Source organism: Sapajus apella, unplaced genomic scaffold, assembly GCF_009761245.1.
Source record: "Sapajus apella isolate SASKATOON/1434 unplaced genomic scaffold, GSC_monkey_1.0 scaffold18, whole genome shotgun sequence".
NCBI lineage: Eukaryota > Metazoa > Chordata > Mammalia > Primates > Cebidae > Sapajus > Sapajus apella.
Genome location: NW_022436958.1, coordinates 2,379,082 through 2,393,253, shown reverse-complemented (window position 1 = coordinate 2,393,253; position 14,172 = coordinate 2,379,082).

The window sequence follows — 14,172 nt, the reverse complement described above, 5'->3', positions numbered from 1 at the left end:
TTTCTCTTCCTGATGTGGATCCATAACAATCATAAAGGACCTCAGCCTCATCAACTTTTTAAAAATATATTTTGGAATCTGATAAAGTTTCTTATGCACTGACAACCATGTATGAAATCAGGTCTGGAACGGCATACATACCTGCTCGTTTTTAACAAGGCCCCACTGGGTTGAAGCAAATTGAGCAGGGCAAGAGTCAGTGCTGACCCTTCTGTGGCACCAAGAGACTGGACCTGGAGAGGCATTCACACCCCTTGAGCTAGCTCTAAGCATGGAGGGGAAGGCTTGTCTTAGGGCATAATTTTAACTTCACTTATTTAGTCCTTGGTTTATAGAAATTTCTGCTTCCTTTTATTTTTCAGAAGAGATGAGGGAGAGTAGAGTCATCCAAAACACCCTCCAAGTAGACACATGTAATTAACTGTTACAAATATTCTGGGTGACAAAATGAGAAGGAAGCAGGAAGAACTGTATTTCTGCTCCATAACAAAGTATGATGATTTTCTTGAAAAAAAATGCTTGCAGTTATTTGAGTTTCAGGCAGAACTACTCATTTCTTTTATGAAATGCCATTTTTATTTGAAAGTACAAAAGAGAAACAAACTACAGAAATTAAGAGTTAAGCATTTATTTATTTATTATTATTTTTTTTCCCATTTATTTTATTGCATTTTAGGTTTTGGGGTACATGTGAAGAACATGCAAAATTGTTGCATAGGAACACACGTGGCAGTGTGATTTGCTGCCTTCCTCCCCATCACCTACATCTGGCATTTCTCCCCTTGCTATCTCTCCCCAGCTTCCCACCCCCCACCGTCCCTCCCCTATTTCCCCCCAACTGACCCCAGTGTGTAGTGCTCCCCTCCCTGTGTCCATGTGTTCTCATTGTTCAACACCCGCCTGTAAAGATTTTCAAAGTGTTATGGAGAGAAGTCATGAAATACCCAGAATGCCAAAGGGGCCACAGTCAGTAAAGGAAAGGTTTGTATTTAAATAGGATTCATGTGAAAGGGAAGTACATGCTGGGTGGAATAGCTAAAATGGAACCAAATCTTAACCCAATATTATTAATGAGCCTTTTTTGAGTGGTAAACCATTTTGATGATTGGAAAAATTTGCTGTTTTTGGAGAATTCTTTTAACTACTGCCCTGCGTTAGTTTACACATGTCAACTTACCCATTCAAGTATATAATCACTTTCTTCTCTCTGCAGTGAGTCTGGTGGAACATTAGCCCAGATGGATTGTCACACATCTGCCTAATGACAGCTTTGGCCTTATCTTTACCAAAGATGAGGAAGGAAACACCAGTGCGATGAGTTTGTCAACCTTATTGGGCAATATGCATTGCCACTTCAGCTGAATAAAGTCGATTAATTGTAAAAAAAAAAAAAAAAAAGAGTTAAGCATTTAGGAGATGCCATGAAAATGAACAACATCAGTCTTTCATTTCTAGGAAAATGGCTGATGGTATTTGTTGCAGTGGTAAAATCCAAATTTTCAAGAGAAAATTTGAATTTTGGAAAACTTGTTTTTATCACCAGAAGCTTGTGAGCTTCCTAACATGTAAAGTGTTTTCTCATTAAATTGGTGGTATTAATAATAAATGTGATTTTTGATATTATAAAATGAAATTTGTCAATATTCAAAAACCCCGCATAATTCAGTGAACCAATATTTTCCAAGACACCATGATGTTATGGAATCATGCTTGGTTAAAAGATACATTCGGAGTGCAAAATCGCCTAATGGATTGTAATATAACAGAGTAAGAAGGGCTTATTGATATGGTTTCAGACTCCACAAACAATTAACCTTTAAGACACTACTACTTGTTAAGTTTTGGTGTACTATCAAAAAAGAATATCTACAATCATCTGAAAAGGCTATTAGAATTCTTCTTACTTTTCTATCTACATATTTGTTTGAGGCCACATTTCCTTTACATATTTCTGTAAAGTAACCTACAGCAGATTGAGGCCAGAAGCATATGTAGAAATCTACCTATCTTTTATGAAGCCAAACAGAAACAGATTTGTCAATATTCTTTTCTTGTGGACAAAAACAAATTTGTCAACATTCTTTTCTTGTGGACAACTGTAGAAATTAAAGTGATATCAGGAGCTCCTGAGGAGTCCCATATTTTTCAACAAGAAAAGTTGATTCTACACCCAGGGAAGTCACGTAGTTGTGGTAAACCCAAGATTCCTAGTTATTAGTAACGCAGTGCCAGTGAGGTCAAGTGAACATTAAGCCTTACCTAGTTCATTAAGCCCTACCTGCACACTTCAGAACCTCAACATATTCTCTTCAGGTACTTGCACTCCCTCCATGCCACTAGTGTTTCTGGAACTTTCAAAATGTTTTTCATTTGTGTTTGTCAGTCAGTTTAGTCTGCTAGGAGTCTCTGTCCTGTTGCATATAGCTCAAGGTAGAGCTATATTGTTAATGCTTTCCCGCAGGCTACTAGAAACCAGATTTTTTCTTTATAAAAAATTTTGGAATCTGATGGGCTTCATGTCATTGCCTTCAAGTGGCTTCAGTCACCATTGCTTGGAGAATGCTGAGAGTATGTTCTTTTACTGGAGATGGCAATGTAGTGATCATCACAGCGGGGATTAGGAGTTATGAAATAGGAAAAGACCAGCTGCCTGTTGAAGACCACGAGGAAAAAGGAGATGGCTGAAGGTAGCTTCAAGTGAAACTAGGCAGTGGTGGAGACTGTAGGATCTAGCTTGGCACTTAGTGAATGGGGGGGGGTGTTAGTGGGGAAGAGATGGGGTGAGGAGCTGAACTTCCACAGAGGACATGGCTAAGCTAGAAATCTGGCTTGTGAAAATGTTCTGGCAACACAAAATTTGGCAAGGAAAAATGTGGTTTCCGTGACTTCAAGATGTCGCTAAAGTATCTACAAAGCTGGTTAAAGGAGAGGCCATAGCCCAAGTATCTCATGCTTCCCCCTTATCAAGGCTTACCTGACAGAAGTCCCATTCCCTCCAACCTTGCCATTCATCAAGACATAATAAAACAATGACTGTTTAATGAGTGCCTCCTCCTGAAAAAGAGAATTGTCTTACGTGAGTGGGAAATTTGAGAGGCAGGTTTGAAATAGGCAAGAATTTCAGAACTCCTAACAGCTGAAAATAGTTGCCAACCCCACTTACCCTGAGTCATATGCCTGATCTGGATATTGAACCACTTTCTTCTATTTCTCCTACTCTCAATTATCTTTATTTTAAAAGTCACATTTAAAAGAAAGAATCTTATGAAAATCAAATATTTTAGAAAACATCTCTCAAGCACTTGTGAACTGCTAGCACTCTTTGTCCCTCAGTGTCTGGATGGGTATTGGGGTAATAAGATTATTTTAGTAGTTGAATAAATACAATATCCACTATGAAAATAAGTATATCTCAGAGAGATTTTTATCATAATTAAAAGTATTTTAAATGATTGATGCTAAAATTTATTTGCATTAGTATGGACAAGTATAATTTGATTGGACCTAGCCTTCAGACATCAGATTTCAGACACTGTTTATAGAAATTTCTATAAAAAGTGGTCAAACTTTTATGAAGTTCTTTGAATTAGAGGAGGTAGAATACACCATAAGGCATATCTAAAATATACATATAAGTCAGCATTATGGTTATAATGAACATCAGGGCAGGTTTGCAGGCTTTGTCTAGAAATGGTGACACTCAATTGTTATCTTTGTAGTGCCTAGCAGTTTATTATTTGTGGGCAAAGTATTTGTAGACATCATTAGAATGGCTATTATTAGTTTTGTGATTTCCACAAATAACCTAAAAATGAGAAATAGATATTATAGCAGCTGAGCAGAATGGTAATTAGGATATCTGAGGACTTTCTTGCATATGTCCATTAGGAGAACGGAACATTTAAAGGCACCCTGCACGCTTGAGTGTAGTGAGAGATAAAGAGAAAACCTGTACCTCTCCCTCAACATCATCTTCAAATCCGTTCCATTCCCCTTCTCAACAAAGCATCCCCCCTGAATTTTGTCTGGATGCTGTGGAGGCAGAAAGTAACAGGGTAGAGTGGAAGACAAGTTAAAAGGATGTGATAGTGAGAGAAAGAAAAGAACCATGATGGACCATCGTGGTAAGGAGTGTGGCTACTTAGAGCAGGAGCAGAAGGCTCAGATTCGGAAGGCAGGTAGCTTGCTGGCTTGAATCAAGCCTAGATCACACTTCTCTGACCTGAATTAGTAGGCAGAAGTTTTGCAATAGCTTTGATCATGGTTAGCCAATAAAATGCTGGTGGCATTTGATAGGCAATGTATCTGGCATACTGTGTTGAAATAGATTTTAAAGCTAAATTTGGGCTGTTGAGGAGAGAAGATTGTGATTCATTAACAATTTCTACCATGGACATGACAAGGGAGATTGCAAACTGTGACAGTTTTGCTACCTCTGCTCCACATGGGTCTGGGTAGCCTGCCAAATGTGTGACTTCTCCTTTCCACATTCTTGGGCTCTAAGGTCACCTTGACACTTGGTGGCATTGTCTGCTTTAAGAGGTTGGCATGTGTATGACAATTTTTGCATTGGACTATTGCTATATTTTTTTGTCCTTCCATTTCTAGAAGGCATAAGGAATTCAAGTCTCCATGTTCATTTTCACAACCCTCTTCACTGGTCCTACTCCCAGAATAATTTTTCTAGGACTATTCCAGAGATGCCTTACATCAGTCTCTTTATTCTTGCAAATGAAATGACAGGGACAAAAATGAAACTATTCTGAAAGAGAGAAGACTCGGGAGGATTCTCCCCTTAGGCCCTAAGATCCTCACAATAGTTCAAGTGAAATGACAGCCAGTGGCTTCCTTATCTGTTCCTTTTGCTTGACCAGCCCCCAGAATGTGACCAGTTGCTCTGGAAATCCACATTACAAATTGCTTGTTCCCTCTATTTGTATTGCATTTTAATGTAATTGGTTGCTTTCCCCATTTGTTTCAGGATGGTGACATAGTTCTGGTGGCCTATGGATGATGAAGTAAATGAGGATGGAGAGAGAAAGAGACTACACACATGAAAAACCCTATCAGCAATACTTTTTCTTATTTATAGTGACAAACCCAAGCAAAATATAAAAATATATTTAGAGAGATGACAGCTTTGCTGCTTCTTGATCACAAACAAGCACTTAGGAGTTCCCTTTTGTGAGCAGATAAAAAGGGCTGCACCTTGATAAAACAGGGAGAGGAAAAAGAAAAGAGAGAAATTGGTTGAAGGGCACTATGTCCTAGATAAAACCAGTACAAGAACCAATACGTTAAATAAGGGGGAGACTCGGAATATTGCCTGTGGTTGCCTTGGATTGAAGATGGCTGAAAACCTCCTTCTATCCAGCAATTATAATGCCAAGAAAGCAAGAGGCCTTTAGACTTGCCTTCCAGTCCTAGAATTTATATTTGGTAAATAAAACACTTAGTCTTCAATTTATCTCACTTCAAAGTAAGAGAAGGGGGAAAAGGCATATGAAAATATTTGAGAGGGGCATTACTTATTCCTGTGTTAAGAAGAGGCAGTTATAAATCACAAACAAGTCCATCTTTGAACAGTCCAACGTAAAGTGTGCTCTGTGTCAAGCCCAAGTGATGCAATGATGAGTAAGACACAGACCCTGTTCTTAAGAAAGTCACTGCAATGGAACCTAAAGTTTATTTGGAAGTCAGTTTGAAATTTATAATGCCATCTTCATAGAGTTAGTGTTAAATATGGCATTTGGTTTTCAGTTCACAATTTTGTTCCTGAAACACAATTCTGCTATAGCCTAAATGTTTGTGTACCCTCAAATTAATGTTAAAATTCTAACCTTCAGGGTGATGGTGGTAGGAGGTGGGGCCTTTGGGAGGTGGTTAGGTCATGAGGGTGGAGCCCTCATGAATAGTTTTAATGCCCTTATGAAGGGATCCCAGAGAGCTACCAGGCCCCTTCTATCATGAAAGGAAGGACATAGCTAGAAAGTGCTGTTTTTATAAATCAGGAAGTGGACCCTGACCAGACATCAAATCTGCTGGTGCCTTGATCATGGACTTCCTAGCCACCAGCACTGTGAGAATAAATTTCTGTTGTTTATGGACCACCTATTCAGCTTATATTTTGATAAAGCAGCTCTATCAAACTAAGATATATTTCTTTGATTTTCTTCCTTTGTCTTCAATTTTCATTTTAAGTTCTGAAGTACATGTGCAGGATATGCAGGTTTGTTACATAAGTAAAGGTTTGCCATGGGGGTTTGCTGCACAGATATCCCATCACCTAGGTATTTTTTTTTTCTTCTTTTCTTTCTTTCTTTTTTTTTTTTTTTTTTGAGATGATATCTCACTCAGTTGCCCAGGCTGGAGTGCAGTGGCATGATCTCAGCTCACTGCAAGCTTTGCCTCGTGGGTTCAAGCAATTCTCCTACCTCAGTCTCTTGAGTAGCTGGGATTACAGTTGTGCACCACCACACCCAGCTAATTGTTTTATTCTTAGTAGAGACAGGGTTTCGACGTGTTGGTCAGACTGGTCTCAAACTCCTGACCTCTAGTGATCCACCTGCCTTGGCCTCCCAAAGTGCTGGGATTACAGGCATGAGCCACCATGCCCAGGCCCATCACCTAGTTATTAAGCCCAGCATCCGTTAGCTATTCTTCCTGTTGTTCTCCCTCCCCTATGCTTACAGGCCCCAGTGTGTATTGTTCCCTGCCAGGTGTCCATGTGTTTTCATCATTCAGCTCTCACTTATAAGTGAGAACATGTAGTGTTTGATTTTCTGTTCCTGAATTAGTTTGCTGCAGACAATGGCTTCCAGCTCCATCAATGTCCCTGCAAAGGACATGATCTTGTTCCTTTTTGTGGCTGCATAGTATTCCATGTGTATATGTACCACATTTCCTTTATCCATCAAATTGAGACATACTTCTATAAGGCTATTTCAACAATTATTTCACTAGCACTGTGTTTATATTATTCTTTTTTTTTAATGTGGGGAAAAATGTATTTCAAGCTCAAATCTAGTACTAAAAAGTGCTTTTCCGAATGCATCCATTCAAATATCTGATTTCCCTGATATTGATTCACTTTAAAAGTGAGAAGGGCTAGAAATGGGGAGAAGGGCAGAAGGTTCCCTGTTCACAGAGAGGTCAATCTTCACTCCGTATGTGAGTGCCTGGAAATGCCAGTTCTGCCTTTGGCTAAAGACATCTCACCAATGCTTTAGACATTTTTCTCTGGTTCTGTCCTTGTTATCCACGCACAGTTGGTTCACTTAATCTGACTGGCTTTGAGGGCACATAGAAGTTTATATAATGCCCTTCCCCGGGTAGTACCATGCCTTATCTACACACCGTGCATCCATATGTTTCTACTGGTTTATCTCTCCATTGTTTTAGCTCTTTTACCCTGATTCTTACTCTGAACACTCAGTCTCCATAAATCTGCTTTTACCTACCAGTTAACTCTTACTAATCCTATACTTCCTTAACAAAGTTATCTCTCTAAGTCAGATCAATCACCCCTGCCACCCCCACCAGATGATTTGGAATGGCACATGTGGGTTGGTATGGCAATTACTAAATCCCCAGTTACCTTTGTGAAGGAAACATTTGTTTGGTGGCTGTGGTTGTCAAACTTCGCTCCGTTAGAATCATCTTGCAGCTTTCAGAAAAATCCAATTTAGGTTGCATGTCATGTCACTTAAATCTGAATCTCTAGGAGTAGATTTAGTGCATCAGCATTAAAACTCTCCAGGTGATTTCAAGGTGTAGACAAGTTTGAGAACCATGGTTTTGGCCGAAAAAGCAACAGAAATGGAGACACCACGGAGATGGAATTAGATATACAGTGCAGAAAACTGGATTCAGGATCTCTTCACCTCACTAGCTTCGCTCCTTTGGATAAGTCATTAATCCGCTTACTGCCTTGTTTTTGTGAGTAAGAAAATGGAGTTAATTATTACTTCCTAGATTAACCCTCAGAATTCTGCAGGGGATTAAGGATATCATGGTTTTGTGGTTTTGGAAACACTCTCTGACTATAACATCCAATTTAAATGTGAAGTGTTTTAATAAAATGTTATATGGTATCTCTCATTTCACTCAAACACCATTCACAAATTTGCAAGCTGCATGAAATCTGTGATAGGTAGACTCTCTCAAACTCATGTTTTTGCCACTTTCTTCTCTCTTGGTGCTTATGACATGATTCCCAGTGTCTTCATAATATTCTCTGACTGTCCAGGACCACAGCGCTAATCATAATCCTGCTCTGTTTTCATGGTATTCAGAATAGTGAGAGGAAGAGGGTGACTTAGGCAGCCAAAGGCTAATCTTTGAGCCTGGATTTAGTGTAGATAAAAATACACAATGTTTGGCTAGGATTTCAAGGTCTCCGAGTAGTGTCCTCCTTTCTGAGGCTATTTTGTTATTTCCATTATGGCACTTTCTTTTTTAGAATTGTTTTGACTGGTTAAGCATAGAAGATTAACTTCTATGCTACCTTATTGCCTTCTTTCTCTGTCTTGAATTCTTTTGAAATTGCCATAATATCTTGAGTCTTTCATTTTTTTATTGGGTAATGCTTCTGCTCAACACTTTTGTCCAGTGACTAATGACTATATTTCTGGCTTTGACTGGGGCCCTGGCCTCTATTTCTGGCAACTATTTGGCTTAGTATGCTTTAGACCCACATCACCTCAGAACCATGGTTAGCACAGAAATAATGTTTGTTAAGACTTGCCTGAGCCCTGTCCTCTAACAAACCTGCATTATTATGGCTCTGATCTTGCTCATTCATTATCAACTCTTTGATTCTTTACCTACTAAAATATTTAATGATATAATGTTAGATGATAATGTTAGTGTGTATTGTTACAATGGATTTTTCAATATACCGTACCTTAAATCAACAGAATGTCTATTCCTTGATCCTTTCTCTATTAAAATATTTAAAGATCTGATTCTAAATGATAATAATAGTGTGTATTTTTCTATTTTTTGAAATAGAGAAGCATAGGTTCTTGACTTTGTAACATAAAACTGAAATTGTAAAAGTATAAAATTCTACCAAATAAATTTGTAGGTTTCACATAATTTCAATAAAAAATTGTTAACTTTTTATAACTTAAAAAATCTAAATTTTATTTGAATGAGTAAACATGTAGAGCTAGCCAATGCTGTTTTTAAAAAGAAAAAGAGCTCACTTAAAAACGGGGATCTCACTTTGATAACAAACCATGTAGTAGTTTATCTAATAATCTTAGACAGAATGGTGTTGGCCCAAGATTCAACCAATAAATCAGAATAGAACAAGGAGCACCGCCTGTGGAACGTTTAGTACATAGGGGATGAAAGCAAACATGAGCACACAATGTTTAGTTAGATATCGGAGTGGGGAACAAGTAAAATTTCTCCTTTACCTCCCAAAAACTATTTGGGAAAATTAGAAGTTAATAAAATCCTATCAGAACTAGGGAAAAAAAGAATATCAATAATTATTTGGTCTAAAAATAAGGAAGGACTGTGTAAGTCTAACAACAACAAAGAGACCCGCAGCCAGAAAAACCATCAATAAATATGCTTAGAAATGGAAAGTTCTGTGCCATATGTAACATTTAAAGATAAATGACGCATTAGGAAGGTATTTGGAACATTCATCACAAATGATAGGAGCTATCAATCTATAATATGCTCATACAAATTGATTAAATGAAAAAAGTCCTTAAACCCAAGAGAAAAATGGTTAAAATGTCATAGAAAGCAATTCTTTGAAAAAGAAACACAAATGTTCAATAAATATATAAAAATGCTCAGTTTCATTTATAATCCAAGAAATGCACATAAAACGATAATAGAAAATTATTTCCCACCCTTAAGAGTGCTAAGGGAAAAAAAAATTATCATTCAAAACTGGGAAGATGTCACCAGTCTGCCATTTTATTTTGAATACCATAGAATTTATCTTTTTATGTATTAATTGTTGGAAATCCATACTGAAACAATAATCAGATAAATGCTCAATTTATTATATTATGGAAGATTTAAAATTATACATCCAAACAATTAAAGCATTTTACATAGTCACTGAATCAAGTTTGCAAAGAGTGTTTAATAATATGCAAAAGTGCTCATAAAGTCTCAAATGGAAATAAAGATTGGAATAGCAAGGCATAATACGAGTTTACCCACTAAATGATCATATTTAATCACAGTTGGTATATTCTGGCACTTTCTCGTTGATTACTCATTTAATCCTTATTTGGTAGGAAGGGGAAGCATTATCTACTTGTCTTCTTGGGTCAATAAAGAAATGGATTCAAAGCTGACATTTTCTCATCCTAGCCTCTAACTTTTCCCTAAGTTTAGTGCTGTGAACAAAGAGCTACATAAAATAATTATGGGGTATGTCAATCTTCTGGAACTGTTCCTGAGTTCCTCATACCATTAAATATAAGGGAATATACTTTTTGATTAGCTAATGTGTGGAAGGGTCTTCTCTGGGCACAAGAATGAGAGGTTTTACTTCTTTTAGAACAGAACACTAAGGACCAAAGAAGATAGACCAAAGCAAATACGAGAATAAACAATATAATTTCAGACTTGATAAGTGCTAAGAAGAAAATAGAGTGGCTTGTTAGAGAATCAGCATTTGTGGGGTAACAGGAGCAGGAGCTTTATTGGAGTAGTCAGGGAAGACATCCAGGAGGTGACACTTGAGCAGAGTTTTCAATGATGAGAAGATGGTAGCCATGGGAAGATCTGAGAAAGAGAGTTTCTATCAAAGGAAAGAGCGTGTAAGAAGGCCCTGAGGCAGGAAAGGGCTAATGAGAAAGCCAGTGAGATTGGACCATGGTGTGTAAGGCAGAGAATAGTGTGAGATGAAGTTGAAGAATGCTGGGTTCAACTCATTCAGAGCTGTGTGGGTCTAAAATAGCTCATAATATGTGATTAGTGTATATTCTACTGGAAGGCAATCAGAGGAAGTGTAACTTAAACTGACCAGTTGCTCAAATAAGCAGTGTTTATGTGGACAGAATGGCAAGGAAGACCAGAGCATCAACTAAAGCAAGATCATGATATGAAGCAGATTTATAAGGTAACTGTGTGATACAAACACACATTTGTTCCTTCAGTTATTCCATTCATTATATAGGGAGGGAGGCTGACTAACTTTTGCCAATAACACTTTTGTTTTAACTAACATTTTAAGGAAGTTCAGGTGTAATCACTGTGAAGCTCAGTTTTAGAATCTTAGTTTTTCCTTTATCATACTACATTATGTTGAATGGAATGAGGAACTCAGGAACAGTTCCAGAAGATTGACACCCCATATAAATCAAAAATATCAAAAATTGTTCATGCTTTGTACAAGTTATTAAAATTAACAATAGAAAGTTTAACAATAAAAGGCAAATAAACACTACTGTCCAGTCTTATCAATCATGTAAGGCCAATAATAAATGCAACTCGACAGATCATAAATTTGAGCAAAAAGAAATATTTATTGTGAAAGAGTAAATATGAGCCTGAATCCTTAGCAATGCAACATAAATGAACAAAAGATTCCTGTTAGATTTCAGTGCTTGGTCGATTTAATTTTACTGCAACTAAACACATCTCTTTTCTGTGAGCAGACTGCAATGTAAATGAATATTTATGACATTTTATAACTATTCATAGTTTAGTGTTAAGAAAACATCTAAAAATGCTTTTTATTTATGTATTTTGAGATAGGTAAAGTTGAATGCCTACAGAAAAAGTAAGCCAGGCTCTCTGTTGTGTCTTTGTTGTGTTTTGCTTACTGCTGTTTATATGCTAAAGTTTAACTGACTACAAGAAGAAGAAAAATAAATTTAAAAAGTTTAGGATCAGTTCTTTCCTATTCAACCAGCGTATCATGACCTATATTCAAGCATCCCACTCCTTTTCACCTCTTTTGCCCCTTAGCCTTCTGAAGTCCTCTCCTTACAGAAATCCAATGCTGGAAGAGCTCAACTATTTGCTTTCTCACTTTCTCTCCCAGCCTGCCATTGGCAGGTGCCCCAGGAATGATCACGAATACACTACCTTCAACTTCTTCTCAGTGCCTGATGCTGTACATAAGCCTGAACTTTCCATCAGCATCTTGTCTTTCCCCACACCTTTATTAATTTCCTCAAGACCCCTCTTTGCCCATCCTTTGGCTTCACATCCAATGATTGCCTTTCAGTGCATTTCTTCTTTTGCCACAGAAAACACACACCTTCCTAAGGGTTTCCTCAAAGTTTTTTTTTTTTTTTAAATATCTCTACCCACTCTGTTCTTAACACTTACCAAATTATCTTTGCAGTCTCCCATCCTTGCTGCACCCCAAACGCCAGTATCAAAGGGGTTCTTGGTCTCATCTAAGTTTTCACCACATCTTCCTTAAACCATGTTACCTGCCTGCTTATTTGGACCTAAGTAGACCCACTTCCCTTGAATGACCCTTTATTCCTGTCTTCTGTCACTGAATCCACTCAAACAGAACTTTTAATTTAATCTTCTTAGATCTCTTATAACTCATCCCTTTTCTCCGTTGACACTGTCTTGTATTTAGCCCATGTTCTTCAGTTTCTTCTTAAGACTTGTCACCTAAAATTTGTTCAGGCAGCAAATATTCATTAAATGCTATTATATGGCAGACTCTGTTTTAGGTAGATGAGGCACATAGGGGAACAAAATGTACACAGATCTCTACTCTTGAGGAACCTACATTCTAGTTGGGAGACAGCAATAACAAACATAAAATACAATAAACGAGTACCTTATTATATTGTAGATTAAAATGTGGCAAGTGCTGTGGAATAGAACAGGGTAAGGGGAACCAAGAAAGTTGGTGGGGTCATTTAAGATAGGATGCTCAAGGAGGCCTTCCCCATAAAGTGAAGTATAAAGCTAAATACAAGACAGTGTCAACGGAGAAAAGGGATGAGTTATAAGAGATTTAAGAAGATAAAATTAAAAGTTCTGTTTGAGTGGATTCAGTGACAGAAGACAGGAATAAAGGGTCATTCAAGGGAAGTGGGTCTACTTAGGTCTAGATAAGCAGGCAGGTAACATGGTTTAAGGAAGATGTGGGGAAAACTTAGATGAGACCAAGAACCCCTTCGATACTGGGGTTTGGGGTGCAGCAAGGATGGGAGGCTGCAAAGATAATTTGCTAAGTGTGACATTTGGGCAAAGACTTAAATGAGGTGAGGGAATATAGAGAGGAGAAATCTAGAGGAATAACAGAAACACTCAATAGAAACCTCCTTAAGGAGAAAGTAAACCTGAAGAGTTTTAAGACCCACCAACCAACAAGAAGGCCAGAATGGCTGAAGCAGAGTGAGCAAAGGAGAGAAAGGAGACTGAGGTTCAAACAGTGATGGGGGAGGCAAGGTAGGTATTTCAGGTACCTTTGCTGTTACTCAGAGTTTTTTTTTTTTAAAGCAAAGAGTGACATTCATGTCTCAAGAGCATTGTTCTAGTGCTGAGTACAGATTTTTAGGGAGTAAGAATGAAAGTAGAGGGACCTGTTAGGAGGTTTTGAAATAGGTGATGATGGCTCTTCGGTCAAGTAGCAGCAGTGAAGGCAGCCAGAAGTAGAAGAAGTTTAGCTACCTTATGACAGTAGAATAGGATTTGCTTAAGGATTGAATGTGGGGCACAAAACATAGAGGTAGGCTAAGGTGGTCCCCAAGAGTTTGGTCTGAACAACTAAAAACAGTGAAGTTGCTATCCCTTGAGATGGACGAGGCTGCCAATAGAGCAGGTTTTGTAAAGTAAGACCAGGAGTTCACTTTTGAACCTGGGAAGTTTGAGGTTTTTATTAGATGTCCTAGTGGAAGCGGCATTAAGGAGGCAGTTGCACATGTGAGACTGGAATTTGGCGGAATGGGTGAGATTTTAATTTATATATATATACGCATACACACACACACATACACACACATTTGAAGTGTTGACATATAGACATTATAACTATAGAGAGAGAAGAGAATCAAGGGTGGTACCCCAAGGCTTTCTCACATAGACAGTTGTGGAAAAAATGTGAAATTCCCCCAAAACCCCCCAAAACAAAAAGGCAGTAGCCAGTAAGATAGAGAGAAAACCAAGAAAATGTGTGCCTTCAAAGCAAGATCAAGAAGATTAAAGAAGAAGATT